This window comes from Scyliorhinus canicula, chromosome 18 (assembly GCF_902713615.1).
Source record: "Scyliorhinus canicula chromosome 18, sScyCan1.1, whole genome shotgun sequence".
In the NCBI taxonomy this organism is placed as follows: domain Eukaryota; kingdom Metazoa; phylum Chordata; class Chondrichthyes; order Carcharhiniformes; family Scyliorhinidae; genus Scyliorhinus; species Scyliorhinus canicula.
In genome coordinates, this window is record NC_052163.1 from 88666943 (window position 1) to 88691782 (window position 24840).

Below are 24840 nucleotides of genomic sequence, written 5' to 3' on the forward strand. Positions count from 1 at the left end.
AAGGCCTGCCCACTACCTGCTGATCTTCAGATGGATGGGAATTGATTTAAAGCCAATACCTTATGTTCCCCCCGCCCTCCCCTCAGGCATTTTATGATATTGTCTGAGGCAGAGATCTGGCCACATCACATACACATTCCACTGAGAGTTACTGAGCATTGATCAGAAAGTGGAAAGGTTGGCTGCTGACTCATTCCTGTCACTAGCCCAGAAGCATGGAAGAGAAATGATTGTGAAATTCTTGAGAATACCCGTTTCTCCACTCCTGCAGTCTTCAAACTCATCGTAGATGGAAGATGGTTCCAAGATGGCACTTTCTAGTTGTGTGTGTATGGGTCTGTTCCAAATCAGACAACGCACCTACCAGCTGACGGACTGGAAAATTCTAAATGCATGGACGGAACATCATGGGCGCGATTCTCCCAAAACGGGAGAAATCGTAAGGCTGGCGTCAAACCCGGGCGGGTTTGACGCCAGCGCGCCCCTTCCCGACCGGGAACCGATTCTGGTCCCCGGTTGGGGCTAGCAGCCCGACGCCGCAAGCTCCGGCATCACGGGCTTAACGAATTTCGTTAAGCCCGCTTGCCGGAGATAGCGCCGGCTGACGCGTCATATGACGTCAGCCGCGCATGCGCGGATCGGAAGACTCCAACCCGCGCATGCGCGGATGACGTCATTGCGTATTTGCGCGAAACCCGCCCATGCGCGGGCCGGGATGCCCCTCAGCCGCCCCGCGAATGGATACTGCGGGGTGGCGGAAGGACAAATAGTGCGCGGGCATCGGGCAGTGGTACTGCCGTGCCAATCGGTGCCATGGTTATAAAAAGCGAGTTGTTCCCGCCGTTTTTACGAACGGCCAGACCAGGTCCGTATGCCGTTCGTAAAAACGGCGTAAAAGGCTGGGACTTCGGCCCATCGAACAGCTGTGAATCGCTGCCGGCCGTAAAAAAACGGCGGCAGCGATTCGTGTCGGGAGTTGGGCGGGGGGGGGGGGGGAGAATAGCGTGAGGGCGGGAAAAATGTCGGGAAGGCCCTCCCGCTATTCTCCGACCCGTCGTGGGGGTCGGAGAATTTCGCCCCATGAGTATGAGTCAGTGATTTCTGACTGGGAATTTTGTTACGTCAGCCTTTGAGTTAAAGAAGCGGGATTCTCCGTTGGCGGGATCCTCCGTTTTAGCTGGCAGCGCACTCACGCCCGCAAATTTCCCGACAGCATGGGGTGCCCACAATGGGAAACCCCATTGGCCGGCTGCCAGGAAGGAGGATACCGCTGCCGACGGATCGGCGCCTCATCGGAAAACAGGTGCGGCAGGATGGAGAATGCCACCCAGCTTGAAGAATTAGAGCGCGCCTGTCAGAAAATTGACCTACAGGGAGTCCGAATGTCGAATTGCCAGTTGGATGATCTGGGCAGATGATTTGACTGTTGCAATTTCTGTGTGGTGGTTGGCTCACACACAAAATTTAAATAGCGAAAACAGCCTGTGATAGCTTCTCACTTTTGTTTGCAACCTTTACAGCCTTTGCTCTACAAGATCAATGTGCAACCGTCTCCATTTAGATCAGTAAACTTTCCCACCTCCTTGTGTATTTCCTTTGCTTAAAGTGGAGATTGACATCAGGCCAACCAAATTACCTGATGGCGAGTCTCCTGCACGGACTGAGCTGAAATCAAAAGCCACTTAATAATTTAATACATAATTGAATATCTCTGAGGCTGCGAGTTGACTCAGGGCAGCTCTTAGCATAGCCCCAAGGAGAGCTGTGAGCTATCAGGAGGTTGGAAAGTGCTTTATATACAGCTCTCGAAGGTGGGTTGCATGAAAAGGATGAATGGGTAGTTTGGATTTGATGTGACATGTTTTAAGAAGCTTTCTCCACAAAACCGGTGACTATTGCTGAAATTCTGATGGCTTGACAATTTCCAACCATGGGAGTCTATTTGTTTTTCACTGTTTCATCCCTCCATTCCAGAATGTTATGGGTTCAAGCCCTACTTGAATAGACTTGAATCATTTAATCTAGGTTGTCATTCAAATGCCGTACTGAGAGAGTGCTACACAGCTGGAGGTGGCATTCATCAGCTAAAGATTAAACCAAGGCCCTGTCTGCCCTCTCAGACGTGTGTGAACGATCTTAGGGGACAATTCTGACAAATTAAGAACAGAAGAGTTTGCCTGTTGGCCTGGCCAACATTCATCCCACAATCAATGACACTAAGCGATGGACTAGCCATTTACTTGGTGTTTCTGGGAGCTTCCTGTGCACATTTCCCACATTACAATAGTGCCTATACAAAGCGTTTAATTGGCCATAAAGTGCTTTAAGACACCCTGAAGTCATGAAAGGTGCTCTATAAGTATAAAAACCTGGGGGTGGGGGGTTACACGGAGTCGACATAGGCTTGAGCGTATGTTGTTGTTAACGGGATCGTGTTGTTAATGCAACATTACACTGGGTGGCCAATTAAGGGCCACCCAGCATGCAATACATTTGTCAATTGCATCTCTGCGTGGGTGAGAGGGAAACACGTCAGGCACCAGGTCCAATGGGGATCCACTGGGGTGGTCCCACTGGAGTTGTGGGGGAGGATGAGGGCAAAGTGTGGATTCAGACCAATAACTTTTTGCTATCCAGCATACACCTGTGCGAAGAGATGTAGTTGGGTTTCCATTCTACGGTTGGGGTCTGAGTGTGCATGCCAACTGGGCAGCATGGAGGCATGGTGATTAGTATCGTTGCCTCACAACACCAGGGATTCCGGCATTGGGTGACTGTCTATGTGGAGTTTGCACTTTCTCCCCGTGTCTGCATGGGTTTCCTCCGGGGCCTCCGGTTTCCTCCCACAGTCCGAAGATGTGCAGGTTAGGTGGATTGGCAATGCTAAATTACCCCTTTAGTGTCCAAGTATGGAGGTTGGTGGTTTTAAGGAAATAGGGCGGGAGAGTGGGCCTGGGCAGGGTACTCTTTAAAGAGGGTCCGTGCTGGCTCCATGGGCCGAATAGTTTCCTTCTGCATTGCAGGGGTTCTTTACAGCCACCAGGACAGCAAAGTCAGCAGGCTGCCTCCAATGCCACTGCCACTGAGGAGTGGGGCGGGAGTGGGGGGGGGGGGTTTGTACTAAGATACTGCACCCGCTGGTATAAGGTGAAGGCATAACAGGGGTGTGTCACGGAAATATTATTTGTGCTTATTACTTTCATTTTTCTGTTAAATTTGTAATATTTATTTATGTGAAATAAATAAACATTTTTCTCAATTCAGTGGGTTGAGTTTGCCGCATGCTTCTTACACGGGCCAGGTGTTGCACAGGCTTTTAAGCTGAGGGTTATATGTGGTGCAGGGTTTCTGGGTTGGGCTATAAAGGAAAGGTTTCTCAGGTATCTGCTGCTCTCGTCCTCCGAGATGGCAGCAGTCATTGGATTTGCAAGGTGCTGCTTAAGGAACCTTGGTGAGCTCCTGCCGTGCATCTTGTATATGATACACATGACTGCCACTGTTCATTTGTAGTGAAAAGATTGAATGTTTGTGGAAAGGTGAGCAATCAAGTGGGCTGCTTTATTCTGGATGTCAAGCTTCTTGAATGTTGTTGCACTCATCCAGGCACGTGGAGAGTGTTCCATTACACTCCTGACTTGTGGGGCGAAATTCTCCGACCCCACGCAGGGTCGGAGAATCGGACGGCAGCGGCGTTAATCCCACTCCCGCAGGGTTTTTTATTCTCCGACCGGCCAAAAACCGGCGTTGTGCAAATCCCGCCGGCAGCCTCTGAAAACAGCTGGCGCCGGCGGGATTTCATTATATTTTTCTTTCAACAAATCTCCGGCCCGGATGGGCCGAAGTCCCGCCGACGTGGCCACGGGTCACGTCGGCGAAAAACAGAGTAGCTTTAAAACGGCGTGAACCATTGATGATGGTTGACGGCGTTCAGTGTCCGAGGGCGAGTGGGGGGGGGGGCGAGGGCGGGGGGGGGGGGGGGGGCGAGTGCGGGGGGGGGGAGCGAGTGCGGGGGGGGATGGGGGGCGAGTGCAGGGGGGGGGGCGAGTGCGGGGGGGGCGAGTGCGGGGGGGGGCGAGTGCGGGGGGGGCGAGTGCGGGGGGGGACGAGTGCGGGGGGGGCGAGTGTGGGGGGGGGGGCGAGTGTGGGGGGGGAGCGAGTGCGGGGGGAGGGGGGCGAGTGCGGGGGGGGGCGAGTGCGGGGGGGGGCGAGTGGCGGGGGGGGGCGGTGCGGGGGGGGGCGAGTGCGGGCGGGGAGTGCGGGTGGGGGTTGAGGCGTTGTGAAGGGGGTAGGGGTGGTGAGGGGGGTGCAAGGGGGTGGGTGGAGGGGGTAGGGGTGTGTGGGGGGGTTGCGGCGTTGAGAGGGGGGTTAGGGGTGGTGGGGGGTGGGTTATGGGTGGCTGGGGGGGGTTTGTGGGGCAAGCGGCGTGCAGAGAGGGGGGTGGGCGACGGATGGCTGGCGGCCAACGCACCGTCGCCCCCCCCTCTGCACGCCGCTGCCCCCTACCCCAACCAACCCCCCTCACCACCCCTACCCCCCTCACCACCCCTACCCCCTCCCCACCACCCCTACCCCCTCCTCACCACCCCTAGCCCCCTCCCCACCACCCCTACCCCCCTCTCAACGCCGCAAACCCCCCACCCTCTCAACGCCGCAACCCCCCACCCTCTCAACGCCGCAACCCCCACCCTCTCAACGCCGCACCCCCCACCCTCTCACCACCGCAACCACCCCCCCTCTCAACGCCGCAACCCCCCACCCTCTCAACGCAGGGTTCCCCCCCCTCAACACAGGGTCCCCCCCCCCTCAACGCAGGCCCCCCCCCCACTCCTCCGGTACACACACACATCCCCCTCTCAACGCCGGTACCCACACCCCCCCCCCCTCCCTCTGAAGGCCGGTATCCCCCTCCCTTTGAAGGCCGGTACCCCCCCCCCCTCTGAAGGCCGGTACCCCCCCCCCTGAAGGCCGGTACCCACACACCCACCTCCCTCTGAAGGCCGGTAACCTCCCCCCCCTCTGAAGGCCGGTACCCCCCCCCTCTGAAGGCCGGTACCCACACACCCACCTCCCTCTGAAGGCCGGTAACCCCCCCCCTCTGAAGGCCGGTACCAACACACCCCCCTCCCTCTGAAGGCCGGTACCCTCCCCCCTCTGAAGGCCGGTACCCCCCCTCTGAAGGCCGGTACCCACACATCCCCCTCCCTCTGAAAGCCGGTACCCACACACCCACCCTCTCTCCTCCTCCCCCCTCCTTCCTCCTCCCCCATTCCTTCCTCCGTTAGTGGGGGGGGTGCGGCGTTAGTGGGGGGGGGTGCGGCGTTGAGAGGGGGGGGTACCGGCGTTGAGAGAGAGGGGGGGCGGCGTTGGAGGGGGGTAGGGGTGGTGAGGGAGTAGGGGTGGTGAGGGGTTGGGGCGTTGGAGGGCGGTAGGGGTGGTGAGGGGGTAGGGGCGTTGGAAGGGGTAGGGGTGGTGAGGGGGTAGGGGTGGTGAGGGGGTAGGGGCGTTGGAGGGGGTAGGGGTGGTGAGGGGGGGTTGCGGTAGGGGCAGCGGCGTGCAGAGGGGGCGACGGTGCGTTGGTCCCGGCCATCCGTCGCCCCCCCCTCTGCACGCCGCTGCCCCATACCTCAACCCCCCCATACCACCCCTACCCCCTTCAACGCCGCCCCCCCCTCTCTCAACGCCGGTAGCCCTCCCCTCTCCTCTCAACGCAGGTACCCCCCCCTCTCCTCTCAACGCAGGTACCCCCCATCTCTCCTATCAACGCAGGTAACCCCCCCCCTCTCCTCTCCTCTCAACTCAATGCCGCAACCCCCTCCCCCCTCTCAACTCAACGCCGTAACCCCCCTCTCCTCTCCTCTCCACGCCGCAATCCATCCCTCCCTCCCTCCCCTCTCTCCCTCCCTCCCTCCCCTCTCTCACTCCCTCCCTCCCCTCTCCCCCTCCCTCCCTCCCTCCCCTCTCTCCCTCCCTCCCCTCTCTCCCTCCCTCCCTCCCCTCTCTCCCTCCCTCCCCTCTCTCCCTCCCTCCCTCCCTCCCTCCCTCCCTCCCTCCCTCCCTCCCCTCTCTCCCTCCCCTCTCTCCCTCCCTCCCTCTCTCTCTCCCTCCCTCCCTCTCTCTCTCCCTCCCTCTCTCCCTCCCTCCGGCTCTCCCCCTCCCTCCCAACTCCGCAACCCCACCCCAACAAACGCCGGGTCGCTCTTCCCCCCCCCCCCCCCAATGCCGGGTCGCTCTCTCCCCCCCCCCCCAATGCCGGGTCGCTCTTCCCCCCCGCTCCCCCCCCCAATGCCGGGTCGCTCTTCTCCCCCCCCCCCCAATGCCGGGTCGCTCTTCTCCCCCCCCCCCAATGCCGTGTCGCTCTTCTCTCCCCCCCCCCCACGCTGGGTCTCTCTTCTCCCCCCCCCCCCTCCCCCACGCTGGGTCTCTCTCTCTCCCCACCACACAAACGCCGGGACTCGCCACTTCCGCAGCGGGTGAAACTGACGCCTATCGTGTCAGTCCGCTGCTGGCCCTTTCGGGAACGGAGATTACCGGCATAAAAGAAGGCCCCGACGGCGGAGTCATCCGCACCGCTTTTTCCCGCCGGAAATGGGCGTCACGTCGGTCCGCGGAGAATTTCGCCCGTGCTTTGTAGATGGCGGACAGGCTATAGTTGTGGGAACGCTGCCAATTTGCTGTCGGGCATGTTTCAAGTGAAGGAAAATCTAATCCTTGAGGAATCCGCCCATATTACAGCACAGATCGATATTCAGGGGAGGAAAAACTGTGGTACAAAGTAAGCCTCACTATCCAGTTCGTGAAACATCACAGAAACATAGATATTCTAGGCCCCAACCGACCAATCGAATGACCATCCCAGCACAGTGGAGCAAACAAGCGAGATCAATGTCTTAAGACCATAAGACCATAAGACATAGGAGTGGAAGTAAGGCCATTCGGCCCATCGAGTCCACTCCGCCATTCAATCATGGCTGATGGGCATTTCAACTCCACCTACCAGCATTCTCCCCGTAGCCCTTAATTCCTCGCGGCACTCAATGGAACTGGATAGGACAATCCAAAAAGTTGTGCAGAACACCAAAATGCACAGGAGATCGCAAAAGGGTTCACAAGGTCAAGACAGCACGCCACATAGGACACACAATCATGCTTCTTGGATGAGGGCTAAGATCCTAGATTTTCACTGTGGAGTGCGACCACCTCACAAACTTTCAATTTGACCTGCAAAACAATGTTATGCTCCTGTTGGACAAAGAACCATGGCTGAGAGACCACTGGCTAGGAACAATAGAAACACCACTTTATGGGCCTGGAGGCATTTGGCTTCCAGCCATAGGTATGATTCTGGAACCTTTAAGATAGGGCAGCAAACTGAACCATGTCAAACTGCTGTACGTCACCTGTTACCAGTCTTTTTTCCTCTTGAGCAGAGATACCGTGAAAAGACACAATATTGTCATAAATTATTCCAGAGAGATCCACCAGGAAAAGTTCTTTCGACTGGGATTTCAGCTCTGAATGGTCCTCTCTCTTCGCAGAGCAGGTTGTCCACTTTCTTTACAGGTTTCAGACCACCACTAACTCAGATGGTTACCACGACACCGGAAGTAGATGACAGTCAAGAGAAGAAACAGCAACGACATGAGCCTCAACCTCCGGCTCCGATACCAGCTGGAGAGATAAACTCTCAGACCACAGAGTAGACCCTGCTATCTCCAGCCAGCACGACAGTGCTACATATGATGCTGGAAGCCAGTAGCAACGTGCCACACAGAAAATCACAAAGCAGGAGCTTACTGCCAAGTCACACCACCACAACAGAAAGAGACATCTTCCATTCCAGTGTGTGTCACAGCGAGCTGCATGAAGGCAGAAGCGAAAAATAAACTTGATGGAGACGAGGCTGGAGCTCTTCCATCCCATAAAGAGGGGGATAAACCAGCCACCATCTACTGCCAGCAGAGGGCAGCAGAGCAGAGCTACTGATTGGCTGTTCTGGGAAAATTTGCATACGTGCAGTGCGGTCAGCCTAATTTGAAGGTGTACCTGCGAAGGAGACCCGAGGAGTTTGAGTGAAGGCAAGCATCCACCAGAGGGCAGCAGAGCAGAGCTACTTATTGGCTGTTCTGAAGAAATTTGCATACGTGCAGTGCGGTCAGCCTAATTTGAAGGTGTACCTGCGAAGGAGACCCGAGGAGTTTGAGTGAAGGCAAGCATCCAGCAGAGGGCAGCAGAGCAGAGCTACTGATTGGCTGTTCTGGGGAAATTTGCATACGTGCAGTGCAGTCAGCCTAATTTGAAGGTGTACCTACAAAGGTGACCCGAGGAGTTTGATTGAAGGCAAGCATCCAGCAAAGGGAAGCAGAGCAGAGCTACTGATTGGCTGTTCCGGTGAAATTTGCATACGTGCAGTGCGGTCAGCCTAATTTGAAGGTAGTTTGTGGAGGGGCTGTTGTCAAGTGACAGTTAAACCCAAAACACCTGGTCAGTGTTTCCCCCTCTACCTCCTCCTCTAACCAAAAATAAAACCCACGGTCGTTGGGAAGCGGGAGCAGGGGCCTGTCGTGAAGGTGATTGAGTGCCTTTAAATTTGCTTACCTTTCAGCGGGAGCAGGGTTTGAGGGAATATCAGGTAAGCTCTTCCTTTCTTTTTCTTGTTTTTTTTTAAATATAGAGGTGATGTCAGGGAAGGCAGTACAATGCTCCTCCTGCAGAATGTTTGAGGTGAGGAATGCCGTCAGTGTCCCTGCTGATTTAATCTGTGGGAAGTGCACCCAACTCCAGCTCCTCAAAAACCATGTTAGGGAGCTGGAGCTGGATGAACTTCGGATTATTCGGGAGGCAGAGGGGGTCATAGATAGAAGCTTCAGGGAGGTAGTTACGCCAAAGAATAAAGATAGATGGGTGACGGTGAGAGGGGCTGGGGGTAAGCAGTCAGTACAGGGATCCCCTGTGGTCGTTCCCCTTAGTAACAGGTATACCGCTTTGGATACTGTTGGGGGGGGGGACTTACCAGGGGTCAGCCATGGGGTACAGGTCTCTGGCACAGAGTCTGTCCCTGTTGCTCAGAAGGGAAGGGGGGAAAGGAGTAGAACATTAGTTATTGGAGACTCCATAGTTAGGGGGATAGATAGGAGATTCTGTGGGAAGGAGAGAGACTCGCGGTTGGTGTGTTGCCTCCCAGGTGCCAGGGTCCGCGATGTCTCAGATCGTGTTTTCAGGATCCTTAAGGGGGAAGGGGAGCATAGGTACCAACGACATAGGTAGGAAAAGGGATAGGGATGTAAGGCAGGAATTCAGGGAGCTAGGGTGGAAACTTAGAGCTAGAACAAACAGGGTTATTATCTCTGGGTTGTTACCCGTGCCACGTGCTAGCGAGTCTAGGAATAGGGAGAGAGATCACTTGAACACGTGGCTGCAGGGATGGTGCAGGAGGGAGGGTTTCAGATTCCTGGACAATTGGGGCTCATTCTGGGGTAGGTGGGACCTCTACAAACGGGATGGTCTACACCTGGACCAGAGGGGTACTAATATCCTCAGGGGGAAATTTGCTAATGCTCTTCGGGAGGGTTTAAACTAGTTCAGCAGGGGATTGGGAACCTGAATTGTAGCTCCAGTACACAAGAAGCTGAGAGTAGTGAGGTCATGAGTAAGGTTTCAAAGTTGCAGGAGTGTACCGGCAGGAAGGAAGGTGGTCTAAAGTGCGTTTACTTCAATGCCAGGAGAATCCGGAATAAGGTGGGTGAGTTTGCGGCATGGGTTAGTACCTGGGACTTCGATGTTGTGGCCATTTTGGAGACATGGATAGAGCAGGGCGAGGAATGGTTGTTGCAGGTGCCGGGGTTTAGATATTTCAGTAAGTTCAGGGAAGGTGGTAAGAGAGGGGGAGGGGTGGCATTGTTAGTCAAGGACAGTATTACGGTGGCTGAGAGGACATTTGATGAGGACTCGAATACTGAGGTAGTATGGGCTGAGTTAAGAAACAGGAAAGGAGAGGTCACCCTGTTAGGGCTTTTCTATAGGCCTCCGAAAAGTTCCAGAGATGTAGAGGAAAGGATTGCAAAGATGATTCTGGATAGGAGCGAAAATAACAGGGTAGTTGTTATGGGGGACTTTAACTTTCCAAATATTGACTGGAAACACTATAGTTCGAGCACTTTAGATGGATCTGTTTTTGTCCAATGTGTGCAGGAGGGTTTCCTGATGCAGTATGTAGATAGGCCAACAAGAGGCGAGGCCATATTGGATTTGGTACTGGGTAATGAACCAGGACAGGTGTTAGATTTGGAGGTAGGTGAGCATTTTGGTGATAGTGACCACAATTCTATGACGTTTACTTTAGCGATGGAAAGGGATAGGTATAAACCGCAGGGCAAGAGTTATTGCTGGGGAAAAGGCAATTATGATGCGATGAGGCAAGACTTAGGATGCATCGCCTGGAGAGGAAAACTGCAGGGGATGGACACAATGGAAATGTGGAGCATGTTCAAGGAACAGCTACTGCGTGTCCTTGATAAGTATGTACCTGTTAGGCAGGGAGGAAGTGGTCGAGTGAGGGAACCATGGGTTACTAAAGCAGTTGAATCACTTGTCAAGAGGAAGAAGGAGGCTTATGTGACGATGAGACGTGATGGTTCAGTTGGGTCGCTTGGGAGTTACAAGTTAGCTAGGAATGCTCTAAAAAGAGAGCTAAGAAGAGCCAAGCGAGGACATGAGAAGTCTTTGGCAGGTAGGATCAAGGATAACCCTAAAGCTTTCCATAGGTATGTCAGGAATAAAAGAATAACTAAGGTAAGAGTAGGGCCAGTCAAGGACAGTAGTGGGAAGTTGTGCGTAGAGTCCGAGGAGATAGGAGAGGTGCTAAATGAGTATTTTTCATCAGTATTCACACAGGAAAAAGACAAAGTTGTCGAGGAGAATACTGAGATACAGGCTACTAGACTAGAAGGGCTTGAGGTTCATAAGGAGGAGGTGTTAGCGATTCTGGAAAGTGTGAAAATAGATAAGTCCCCTGGGCCAGATGGGATTTATCCTAGGATTCTCTGGGAAGCTAGGGAGGAGATTGCTGAGCCTTTGGCTTTGATCTTTAAGTCATCTTTGTCTACAGGAATAATGCCAGAGGACTGGAGGATAGCAAATGTTGTCCCCTTGTACAAGAAGGGGAGTAGAGATAACCCCGGCAACTATAGGCCCGTGAGCCTTCCTTCTGTTGTGGGAAAAGTCTTGGAAAGCTTTATAAGAGATAGGATGTATAAACAAAGGAATAATTTAATTAGAGATAGTCAACATGGTTTTGTGAAGGGTAGGTCATGCCTCACAAACCTCATTGAGTTCTTCGAGAAGGTGACCAAACAGGTGGATGAGGGTAAAGCAGTTGATGTGGTGTATATAGATTTCAGTAAAGCGTTTGATAAGGTTCCCAATGGTAGGCTATTGCAGAAAATACAGAGGCATGGGATTCAGGGTGATTTAGCAGTTTGGATCAGAAATTGGTTAGCTGATAGAAGACAAAGAGTGGTGGTTGATGGGAAATGCTCTGACTAGTGTCCAGTTACTAGTGGTGTGCCACAAGGATCTGTTTTGGGGCCGTTGCTGTTTGTCATTTTTATAAATGACCTGGAGGAGGGCGTAGAAGGATGGGTGAGTAAATTTGCAGATGACACTAAAGTCGGTGGAGTTGTGGACAGTGCAGAAGGGTGTTACAAGTTACAGAGGGACATAGATAAGCTGCAGAGCTGGGCTGACAGGTGGCAAATGGAGTTTAATGCAGAAAAGTGTGAGGTGATTCATTTTGGAAGGAATAACAGAAAGGCAGAGTACTGGGCTAATGGTAAGATTCTTGGTAGTGTGGACGAGCAGAGAGATCTCGGTGTCCATGTCCATAGATCCCTGAAAGTTGCCACCCAGGTTGAGAGGGTTGTTAAGAAGGCGTACGGTGTGTTAGCTTTTATTGGTAGAGGAATTGAGTTTCGGAGCCATGAGGTCATGTTGCAGTTGTACAAAACTCTGGTGCGGCCGCATTTGGAGTATTGTGTGCAGTTCTGGTCGCCACATTATAGGAAGGATGTGGAAGTATTGGAAAGGGTACAGAGGAGATTTACAAGAATGTTGCCTGGTATGGAGGGAAGATCATATGAGGAAAGGCTGAAGGACTTGAGGCTGTTTTCGTTAGAGAGAAGAAGGTTAAGATGTGACTTAATTGAGGCATACAAGATGATCAGAGGATTAGATAGGGTGGACAGTGAGAGCCTTTTTCCTTGGATGGTGATGTCCAGCACGAGGGGACATAGCTTTAAATTGAGGGGAGATAGATATAGGACAGATGTCAGATGTAGGTTCTTTACTCAGAGAGTAGTAAGGGCGTGGAATGCCCTGCCTGCAACAGTAGTGGACTCGCCAACACTAAACACATTCAATTGGTCATTGGATAGGCATATGGACGATAAGGGAATAGTGTAGAGGGACTTTAGAGGGGTTTCACAGGACGGCGCAACATCGTGGGCCGAAGGGCCTGTACTGCGCTGTAATGTTCTATGTTCTATGTTACCATTGGAGAATCAACAAAGAGTGATTCAATGCAGAAAACGGGAAAAGAGAATGAAAAGACAGCCAGATGCCAGAACAATCTGTTACAAAGAAGAGTCATACAGACTTGAAACATGTAACTCTGCTTCTCTCTCCATAGGTGCTGCCAGTCCTGCTGAGTTTTTGCAGTTTTTTCTGCATCTAAACCAGAATAACCCCCAATTCAACAGTTTACCTATAATGGCAGAGCCTACACTCCTCCGACAGTAGTGAGAAAATATATGGGAGAGTTTCAAGGCCCCAGACCACCTGAATCTATGAATTTAGAGACTTGAAAGGAGGAGACGAGGTAATCTTAATGATGTATTACATGGGGTAAACTGGGATAACTCGTGATATGTTGCATAAAGGCTTGGGCTGGAGATGTAATATAAGGCACATAAAGGGTTAACATAGGACTGAATTCTGTGCCGGCCACAAAGTGATGTAAGAGAACACATGACCCGCACCCAGGGGTCAGTGTAGTGGTGGACAAAGACATGTGCAAAAACAAGAATAGAATCCCTACAGCGTAGAAGGCGGCCATTCAGCCCATCGAGTCAGCACCGGCCCTTTGAAAGAGCATCCTGCCTAAACCCACTCACCCACCCGATTCCTGTAACCCAGTAACTCTAGCACTCGTGTACATAGTTTTCGGTCGTTAATATATACTGTTGGCCGACATAAAAATACAAAAACCTTAATGGAACTGACGAAACACCGTACAGCATTATGACCGGAATTCTCAGGCCGTTGCGTTTCAATTTACCTGCCGGCAGCGCATCCCCGGCCCCTGGGTTTTGCCTGGCCCTGGGGAGCCAGAGAATCCAGCCCTATATATCCAGATGAGGTGTCACCACCCCCCCCCCCCCCCCCCCCCCCCCCGCCCACCCCCACACCAGTGTCTTTTCGAATAAGCGAGGCATCAAATGGCTCACACGTGAGGACAATATTTTACTATTCTGCAAAGGATAACGTTTCTCTCTCCACCATAACTCTTGTTACATCCTCAGCCTGTGGATAGGATGCTCTAACTGCAGCACTGTTGTCGTGTCAAACAGTACATAACAAGCCATCCGATTATTCATGCAGATTGTATCACTTTCATCTCCACCACCTCATGACAGATTGGAGCAGAACAACATTCTGTTAGCATCACCAGCCGGAATGGAGGAATTACTTTGGCCAAATAGAATACAGATTTACTAATAGTTCAAATCTTCCTGGTCAATAACACCTTGGGGTATTTTTTTGGTGAACGCTTCCCTTTGATCTTCAGCCCAATTTAGTCACTAATGATGCCATTTTCCCTCCTGCTTCAATTTGCGCTCCATACCCAACACTTGCAAACAACTTGTCTTATCTCTGAAACCCAGGCGAGCACAGACAGTAAACAGTAACATCAAAAAGAAGGAGCTTTTGGAGTCAATATCAAATGCAGGAACTTTTTATTTTTACTTCATACTTCCCTTTTCAATTCAATTTCAAAAATGTCACGGCTTGCATGCATAAACACATCATATTCTCTGCAATTCATTCCTCTTGGGAATTGGGCTTAATAAATAATTCACAGAATGGATGAAGGGAATGACGTTTTTCCGAGAGGCAGGGAAAGGAAGGGAGGGCGTCGTCGCATTGCTTTGAGTCTCGAGTTCCCTCAGTCGAGCAACGTTAAGTGATTGGCCCTCATGGGAGGGATTGACCTCACCCTCACTGTGGGTGGTGGCCCTCTATTGGCCGATGGCAGGATCATCCAGTCCTGCCATTGTCAACGGGGCTTCCCATTGTTCGTGCCCTCCTCCGCCACTGGGGAACCTGCGGCAGAGGCTCACCGACGGAGGGACCGGACGATCCCACTGACGGGAACGGCAGGAAAATGCCGTCTTCTATTAGGCGATACAGGATGTGGGGTCTGGGCAGGTACAACCCCGATCTGCAGTCCTGTGACCCTTTCCTCTTGGACCATTATACATTTTTGGATGTTGAGTGTGGAGTGAATGAGGCTCAGATGTGATGCTGTCTGATGGATGTGGGCACGGGTGATGGGGGTGGGTGGGGGGGGGGGGGGGAGCACCAATGCACTTGCTGCTTAGGTTCAGATCTGAAGAATGGCCACTTCTGCCTGGCTACTGTAGTTCTGTGGAAAGGTACCCAAAAGACAATGGGTGGTATTCCCTGTCCCGCCAGTCCCATTTTCCGGCAAGGCATGACCCTGCCAGCAGTGGGATTCTCCATTCTCACGGCCAGCCAATGGGGTTTCCGTCTGTGGGCTACCACATGCCATGGGTGCGCTGCCGGCAGGGCGGAGGATCCTGCCGAAAGAGAATCCGCAGAATACTTTAGGTGAGGAAAGGAATAGCGCTGATGGCCAAGTAAGTTTAGCAAGTGAATAGTTGACTTATATGGACAAGAAAGATCGCAAGTTCAATATCTGCTCTGTGCTGAGTTCACTGCGTGCGAACAGGGTTTGAGTCTGCAATCGGCTCAGTGGCCTTGTTTAGGGAAGGAGAAAATGAGCTCGGATTCTCTCGCCTGATACCTATCCACTGGGAATACATGCGTATGGTCACTGGGTAAAGATAGGATAGTTCATTTGCACTGCTTCTTGTGGTCAAATTGTCGGCCTGTGCCCATCGAGAGAGTGACCAGCTCGCATGTAACCGAACATCAGCAAGGAGTTAAAGTTTTAAAAATTGGAAAAAGAGGAAGACACACCACCAAAACATTAGGTAAATTCACTGGCTGTCCATCCCAGTGACAAGCCAGAAAGGGAACATTGGTATTTTCACCCCAGTCGCTCTTCAAGTGCCAGATCGGCATTGGTATCACAGCATTGGGCACGTCAGTCAAATAAAACAAGGGATCCCATTGGCAGAACCATGGGCTGGATTCTCCAAAAATGGGGCTATATCCCCACGCCAGCGTAAAAACGCTGGCGTTTCACGCCAGACTTTCCTTAAAAAAATCAAGACCTATTCTCCAACTTGCAGGGGACTGGCAGGGCCCCAGAATGCTTCTCATAACTTTAGCTGTGGATACGGGCCGCACTTTTGGTTCCGAGCCCGCGCATGCACACAGCGGCGGCCTCCAACGGCCACGCTGAACGCGATGGCGGACTCAGACGGTGGACCTGGACATGGACCGCTCCATATAACACGCCCGATCGCCGCCCCGGCCGCCCATGAGCTCCCCCCACCCCCCCCCCCCCCCCCCCCCCCCAGTACTTAGGGCGCGATTCTCCCAGAAAGGGAGAAATCGTAAGGCTGGCGTCAAAACCGGGCGGGTTTGACGCCAGCCTCCCCCTCCCCGACCGGGAACCGATTCTGGTCCCCAGTCGGGGCTAGTATGCCGCGGCCGTGAACTCCGGCATCGCGGGCTTAACGAATTTCGTTAAGCCCGCTTGCCAGAGTTTGCGACGGCTGATGTGTCGCATGACGTCAGCCGCGCATGCGCGGATTGGAAGACTCCAACCCGCGCATGCGCGGATGACGTCATTGCGCATTTGCGCGAAACCCGCGCATGCGCGGGCCGGGATGCCCCTCAGCCGCCCCGTGAATTGATACAGCGGGGCGGCGGAAGGACAAAGAGTGCGCGGGAATCGGACCCGCTGCCCGCGATCGGTGCCCACCGTCGGGAATCCGGCCATTTGGGACCGGAGCATCGCTGGAAGGGCCTCAGGCAATGGCCCCCCAGTCGCGCTGCATATATCGCGCACGGCCGATTCTCCGGGGACCGGAGATTCGTGGGAGCGGCGCCGAGCCCAATTCAGGCGTAAAAGTGGATTTCGGCACGGGGCTGCAGAGAATCCAGCCCCAGAACTGTCAGTGCATTTTTGTAAATCCCAAGAGATTGTGTTCAGTTGCCAGATTCAATGGCACTTGTAAATGCACAGTCAGAAATATCTGAAATACCTCCCATTGTCATTCCTGGGACTGCAGGAGGAAACATCGTTCTTTGATTAACTTGTAAGAAATTGTAAAAGGCCTTAGGCTCACATCAGAGAAGAAGTGATTTGAAGTCCACTGAGACAAGACTGGCTGTTCCTTACAAGTTTAAGGATTTTTCAGGCAGCAGTCCAAATGTGGGCAATGTTTCTGGTGATTGGAGATTGGAAACAAGTAGCAAAATCTTAATATAGTAATGGAATAAAGAATTCCAGCAGTACTCTGTTAATGGGAACAGAGGAGCAGGGGTAGGATAGCAGCCCATCAAGCCTGCTCCACTACACAACTAGATAATGGCTGATATTCTGGCTCAATGTTATTTTCCTACATGATCTCTACATCCTGATATCTTTAATATCTAGAAACCTATCTTGAACAGACTGAATGGCGAGATCTCCGCAGGTCGCTGGGGAAGAGAATTCCAATAATTCGCCATACCCCGAGTGAAGAAATTCCTCCTCATCTCAGTCCAAAATGGCCGATCTCTTATTCTGAGACTGTCCCCTGGTTCTAGACGCCTTCCCCCCATTCACATTCCTGCCCCCGCCCACTCAGGGAAAACATACTTCCTGCTTCCACTCTGTCAATCCCTGTAATTATTTTGTACACTTCAATGAGGGAGGTCACCTCTCATTCTTCTAAACTGGAGAGAATGCAGGCCCAGCCTCCTCAATCTCTCCTCACAGGACAGTTCCACCATCCCAGGGATCAGTCTGGGGAATCTTTGTTACAATTCCTCCCTCGCAAGGAAATCCTTCCTTGGGTTTTTATTACCCAACGTTCCTGCATCATTAATGAAGAAGAGGAGACCTGGCACTACGAGGATTAAATTATTGCACCTCAGCTGCAGATACTAAGTTCAAGACAATTACCTGGCAACCAGGATGTCAAGCAGTATTTTTTAATTTGTTGATTTATTCTTTCACGGAATATGGGAGTCCTTGGCAAGGTTAGCATGTTGCCCATCCCTAATTGCCCTTGAACGGAGTGGCTTATTCAGCCATTTCAGAAGAATCAAACATATTGATGTGGGTCGGGAGTCACAGGTAGACCAGACCAGATATGAACGGAAATTCCACATTTCAATTCCACTTTTATTAATTGAAATTTAATTTCTCCAGTTGCCAAGGTAGGATTTGTACCCATGTTCCCAGAGTATGAATCTGAAGCGCTAGATTACTAGAACCATAGTATTCCTACAGTGCAGAAGGAGACCATTCGGCCCATCGAGTCTGCATTGACCCTCTGAAAGGGAACGCTATCCCGACCCACTTTCCGGCCTAACCCATAACTCCATAACCCCACCTAATCTGCACATCTTTTAGACAATAAGGGGCAATTTAGCAGGGCCAATCCACCTAAACTGCACATCTTTGGATTGTTGGGGGGGAAACAGGAGTACCCAGAAGAAATCCACGCAGACACGGGGAGAACATGCAAACTCCACACAGACAGTCATCCAAGGCCAGAATTGAACCCAGGTTCCTGGCGCTGTGAGGCAGCAGTACTCACCCTAGTCCAGTGACATTACCATTGCGCCACTGTCCCCAGTGGGGAAATAAACAGTGCTCTGTACAGGTAAGCTGCATGGTTTTAGTTGATTCAGAGTACAATTGTATAGCTCCATCACCTGTAACCCAACTTCTCTGGTCTGTACGGTGTATTCCTGTGTGGGCTGTGTACCAGCTTGATTTGCTGAATCAAAAGTGATGGACTTTTGCATTGATTAAATCTCTGGCAGACTGCAAGAAATATGAGAGAGCCCAATGGAGGCTGATTATTAAAATCAAGACACATTTCGAAGAACATAACAAGGTGAAGAATTCTATGAAGAAATGTGGACTGCTTAGGCTGAGGCAGGCAAAAATGTAATTTGTTTGGAACACACAGAAGAAATATGGAGAGACGGGGAAACTATATCCAGTAATGTAGATAGATCATGAGAAAGAAACAAAAGTGAATAACATGTATAAGTGAAGATGCGTATTTCTCTTTTTGAAACTATTTTCCTAATCCTGTTCAAACCTGATGCTTAAAGATGTTGAAAGCAAAGGATCACAGTGAAGATTAGGAGCAAAAGTCAAGCCTGAGACAAGAAGCCTGCCTCTCAACCACGCCCCACAAGACACAATCATAGAATCCCGACAGTGCAGAAGAAGGCCATTCGGCCCATCGGGTCTGGTTCAACCCTCCCAAAGAACATCCTACCTAGGTCCACTCTCCCGTAACCCCAGTTAACCTGCACATCTTTGGACTGTGGGAGGAAACCGGAGCACCCGGAGGAAACCCACGCAGACACAGGGAGAAAGTGCAAATTCCACCCAGTTACGCAGGATGGAAATTGAACATGGGACCCTGGCGCTGAGGCAGCAGTGCGAACCACTGTTCCACCATGCCACCTGGTTTGAGTCGGAAGGATGAGATAGGTAAGGAAATGAATTTCATGTAATTAAGTGCCCAACCCAATTCATCCGTGGTTGCCACGCTGAGGAAGTCACGGGAAATATAATTAAAATCAAGAACTCACTGGAATATATGACTCATCTGTCAGCACGTGTTAATCCAATGCCTATTGCCCAAAAGATTCTTCTGTTATCATAAGCAATGACCTGCCCCCAAGTCTCTCTGTGACAAGGAGTTCCAAAGACTCACAACTCTCTGATGAAGTAATCCCCCCTCATCTCCAACTTTAATTGGAAGCACCCTTATTTTTAAACTGTGTCCCCAGTTCTAGGTTCACCCAAAAGGAGAAACATCCTGCCAGGATTTATCCTGTCAAGCCTCCTCAGAATCTAATATGTTCCAATAAAGTCACCTCTCATTCTTCTAAATTCTAAAAGGTATAGGCCCAACCTGCTCGATCTTTCCTCATAAGACAACCCCTTTATTCTAGGAATCTGTCCAGTGAACATTTCCTGCTTCGAATGCAAGAATACCCATCCGAAAGTAGATCAGCAGCTTGATTCTCTGCTTTCGGAAACACGAATGCCAATTGGGCGGAGAATTGCTCAAAATTGAAAAATTGAGGTTTGCACCCGGCACCGATTCAGACACCATGCCTGGTCCGTCAATGCTGATGAACATCATTTGTTTGAATTTCAATATCATTCGTGGGTCCTTCCACGGTGCTCCGTCCCTCTTAGGCGGCAGTCATGTGACCGAGAATTGGTTCAAGTATTTGCAAGGGGGGGCCTAGGTGCCATGGCTGTTGAGATGGAGTGAGAAGGTAAGAGAACTCTGAAAAACTCTCCAAACGTGTCGGGCCTGTTGGCGGGTGGCTGCCTAGGCCGAGGAGTAGCAGGGGACAGCTTGGTGCCAAGCCCATGGACTTGTGGTGTCCCCATGGGTTCGGGGTGGGCTGGCTCAGACTGCCACTGCTGCAGTTTGTGATTTAAAAGCACCCCTTTGGTTGTTCACTCTGCTGACTGCTCACTGGGTCCTGTAAATGTTCAGAGAGCCTCTGGGGATGTGGGCTGCCCATCTGGAAGCCCTCAGACCCCATTGGTATCATCAATGGGATGGGCGTGGCCAAGCTCAATTAGTGACACATCAAGTGCTGCCACTCCTTAGTGCACAGTAAGAAGTCTTCCAACACCAGGTTAAAGTCCAACAGGTTTGTTTCAAACACTAGCTTTCGGAGCACTGCTCCTTCCTCAGGTGAATCCTTAGTGCACTGATCAGAAACGTAACCCCACTGCACGGGAAGCAAAGAAATTTCAGAGTTGACCCCAAACAAAGGACACATGCTTCATGGCCTTTGGCATCCTCCCAATAACATTATCAGCTAGCCCACTCCTCAAGACCACCAGCTGACTCCAAGCCCTGCCTGCCCACCATGCCCCTGCTCTCATCCATCCTGCTCTTGTCAAGTTGTCACAACTTATGTGTCAAACCCAGGACCCACACCATACTGCAGCTAAGCTCCCAGCAGACACACACTTGCCTCATTCACCCCCCATCTTTAGGACCTGCCCACACACAAGAGGCGATTGGTGGCTGACAGTAACCTTCTCTACCGCACAACCAGGTACCACCCTGCTGGAGAGATAACACACGGCCCACCGAATGAGGACACCCACAGTAGACCGACTGGAGAAACAGGTCAGGGGTCACAGAGCCTATTGCTGACTTGGGTTGCGGCAGCCACCAGTACCTCTGTTGACAGGGATGTGTGATGAGGATAGAGGCTCCCCGATGTGGTGGAGAAGGTTACTGTCAGCCACCAACCACCTCCCAGGTGCCACTCACTGTTGGGGGCAGGAGTACAGTGCAGACAACAACATATCAAGGGGGTCAGGTCAGGGATGGTAGTGGAGTTGGGTTGGGGAAGACGGGTTAAAGGTGGCACAGCAGTATAGCTCAGGGTGACTATGTAACCTGTTGGATTTGGATGGGCAAAGGAATACTCTTCTTGCTAACATGTCTTCTCTTTTCCTCCCCTGCAGAGAATGAATTTCGGACCAATTCCTGCTGTTTATCTGGTCGCAGCTGCTGTTGCGGATGGATGTAGGCTGGAGGCACAGAGCCAGCTTAGGGAGGACCCCACACAAGAGGAGCCTACCCCAGAAGAGTAGGGGCCAGTGAGTGGGGCTCCAGTGCCGGCCGTCCAACAGGCTGAGGAGGAGGTGCAAAGGTGGCACTGCACCAGGCCATGTGTATAGCGTCAGCACCTGTCCTTCGAGGGGCTGCCGGACCGGGTGTGCTGCCGAAGACTTCGACTAACCAGGAAGATTGTGTGCCAACTGTGCAGATGATGGCACACCTGGAACCACGTGGGTTTGGAGGACACCCGCCCCCGGTGGCCGTCAAGGTGACAGTCGCCCTAAACATTTATGCCTTTGGATTTTTCCAGGCTCGGGCGGCGACCTGTGTGGGATATCGCAAACCTCCGCACACAGGTGCATCTGCAATGTGACGGATGCCCTACATAACCTTCAGCCTGGACCAGGCCCACCAGGATATCGGGCAGCAAGATTCACCGCCATTGCTGACATGCCCCAGGTTCAGGGAGTGATCATAGTATCATATAATTTACAGTGTAGAAGGAGGCTATTCAGCCCATCAAGTCTGCACCTGCCCTTGGAAAGAGCACCTTATCTAAGCCCACGTCTCCACCCTTTCTCCGCAACCCAGTAACCCCATCTAACCTATTTGGACACCAAGGGCAATTTAGCATGGCCAATCCACCTAATCTGCACATCTTTGGACCAGTCACCGGCAGCTCCGCCCCCCTGTCCACCTCGCCATTCCCCCCCATCTTTCAAAATGGAACCCACTTTGCCATAACCACTCACCCCTTCCCTGTCCCTCAACCCTTCATACACCTTCACCCTCAGACCTTGACTGGACCCTCCCTGTCACACCTCCCTTCACTGCACCCTCCCTGTCCCTCCTCCCTTCACTCCACCCTCCCTGTCCGTATATGGCCTGATGTCTATGAATTTACATTGTGTATTTATTTTTTGTCCTATGATTTTCATGTATGGAACGATCTACCTGGACTGTACGCAGAACAATACTTTCCACTGTACCTGGGTACACATGACAGCAAATCTAAATCTAAACCTAAATCTAAAATCTTAAGCCTCTATACATGATTATCAGTATATCACGGGTATGTGGCAATTTCCCAAACAAAACGATCAGCCAACATTATTTCTTGAAGGTAATTTGAGTACTGGTTCACTGTTTATCTTCAAGAAAGAGTTGGGATGAACACAGACTGTGGTTCAAAGATCATATCATGTTCTAGACAGGTACAAAATAATTTAAGTCATGGTCAAGGGGCAGTTTCACTCACTCAGGCACATTTGACAAGAATTTTGTATGCTGCATTTATGGCGGAACCTGCCTCTCACAGATTGGTCTCTTCAGCCGTCAGCAAATCAAAACTACCTCCATCCCAACAGGCTTTCTGTACGTCCATCATCTTACACAGGTGGAAGGCTACTGACATGGTCGATGCGGCCTCCCGGACTAATTTTGACCACCTCAAGGTATCAAAGAAGAAATTTCCAGAGCAAACCCCTCTCCCATCTAACCCTAATCCTCACCCAAACCCTCCCAATTAACCTTGGGTTTTTGATCTGGTTTTTCGGCGATCCCTGGATGTGGCGGCCAGGTATAAGAAGCTTCAATATGAAGATTAAAACATCACATCGTATGGCATCGGTAAAATCTACCAACCTGTGTTTTCCTGTCTAATGTTTATGCCTGTTCCGTCCCTCTAAATTGATGGGAGCAGAGAGCCTGTGCATTTTTCAGCGAGCTCATATTAAACAAGTAAAATTAGCTCCAGTGGTTTTAAGTGGGGTTAGCTGGCTGTGAATGTACAATGCTGTGGATTGAGAGATACGCTGAATAGACTGAGCAGATTGCAGCCACAGATGAGGTAACCCCTTCCCCTGAGAGAGAATAATAATGGAAACAAGCTGCGGTCCATGGGAGCAGGAGGGAAAATTAATTCCAGCGTTCTTTCAAAATACAAGCTCAACCTTTACCTCCATAAATCATCATAAGTATTTCTACAGTGAAGTAGATACCAAATTGGCGTTCCTTGATGAGGTTATCTGCAGCAAAGCTTCCCAGTAAATATGTTAAGCTAGGCTAGTAACCAGGATGCACTCTACGTATATCATAAGAGAATGATATGGGTATGTACTGAGGTTAATGGATCTGTAGCATGTTCGTTTTTGACAGAAGTGCTTCCCTTCTATTCATCTATTTTTCCTCTTCAGTTCCTCCCTGACATTTCTGAAAATAACGCTTCCTTATTTATCCAGGGGAAAATGCGATTGGCTATTAACCAATCAATGCTTGACCACATTCAGCATTTTTTTATTCTTCATTGTTTCATGGGATGTGGGCATTGCTAGCAGAGCCAGCATTTGTTGCCCATCCTTAATTGCCCTTGAACTGAGTTCAGAGGCAAGTTTCAGAGGGCACTTAAGGGTCAAACACACTGCCGAGGGTCTGGAGTGACATGTAGGTCAGGCCGGGTAAGGGTGGCAGGTTTTCTTCCCTGAAGGGCATTGGTGAACCGGATTGGTTTTTAATGACAATCACAGGGTAGTTATCATGGTCACCGTTACCCAGACCACCTTTATATTCCATATTTTATTCACTAAATTTAAATTACAGCAGCTGCTGGATGTGATAGGATTTGATAGGATGGCATGGCGGCACAGTGGTTAGCACGGTTGCCTCACAGCACCAGGAACCCGGGTTCAATTCCAGACTTGGGTGACTGTCTGTGTTGGGTTTTGGTGTTCACCCCGTGTCTGCGTGGGTTTCCCCCGGGTGCTCCAGTTTCCTCCCACAATCCCAAAATGTGCAGGTTAAGTGGGGTTACGGGGATGGGGCAGGGGGTAGGGCGGGGGAGTGGGCCTAATTGGGGTATTCTTTCAGAAGGTCAGTGTAGAGTTGATGGGCCTAATGGCCTCCTTCTGCACTGTAGGGATTCTATCAAATCCGTTCCCCCAGAACTTTAACCTGGATCTCTGGATTATTTGACCCACTTTCCCATCATCTCCCCATAAGAATTAAATAGAACTGGACACCCCAAATCTCTTCCACACATCCCTTGACTCTTAACTGTGGCAGGTCCATGGAAACTTCAGTCACTCTGGACCAATCGGTCTCTCAAACCAGAGGAGAAAGTTGTCTCTGAATGCCAGTGTCTTTGCATGTGATCAGGCCAAGTTCTCAGCCCATGGTGGCTCGAGGTATATACATTGGTGGCGTATGGTGTAAACAAAAAAGGGGTTTATTAAGGATGACGAAGGCAAACACAAGATTGACGCGGAGTAACAATGTACAGGTGTTCACTCCCCAGCTCCAAGGTTTACTCTGCCCGCCCCCTCCGCTGTCCTGATCCCGTATGGGCGCTCTATTGGCCGGGGTTCGCACGATTGACTCAGACCCCACCACATAGACCCTCAAGGCCCTCCCCTTAAAGGGGCTGTGCTACCAGACAGCCAAGCCACAAAAAGAAAGTTTTACTGTCCAGTAGATACATTCCTCACAGTGAGCATCGCCTGGCAGGCAGACTGTGGCAACTCATTTGTTTAATGGATCTCAGGAAGATAACGAAGAATGGAACAAGGCAGATATCCTTTTCTTGGCAGTAGGTTTAGCGACACAATACAGCATTAGATATCTCCAGCTGCCAAACCCAAGCAATCCCTTTGTGGTGACTAGGGGCTTTTCACAGTAACTTCATTGAAGCCTACTTGTGACAATAAGCGATTATTATTATTACATGTGCTCAAGAGACTTAATCAATCAATACGCTCCACCTGTTTAATCTTAATAGAGTTAACATAATGTTAGCACC

At 51.2% G+C, this 24840-nt stretch overlaps 1 long non-coding RNA gene across 8 annotated transcripts in view; it reads left to right on the forward strand.

Moving 5' to 3' along the window:
• LOC119953319 overlaps positions 1-24840 on the forward strand; it is a 148452-nt gene that overhangs the window by 120418 nt on the left and 3194 nt on the right. For all 8 annotated transcript variants that reach the window (XR_005457993.1, XR_005457989.1, XR_005457992.1 and 5 more), the window contains one exon: positions 20951-21315. This is a non-coding gene — a long non-coding RNA (uncharacterized LOC119953319). The remainder of the gene's footprint in view (positions 1-20950; positions 21316-24840) is intronic.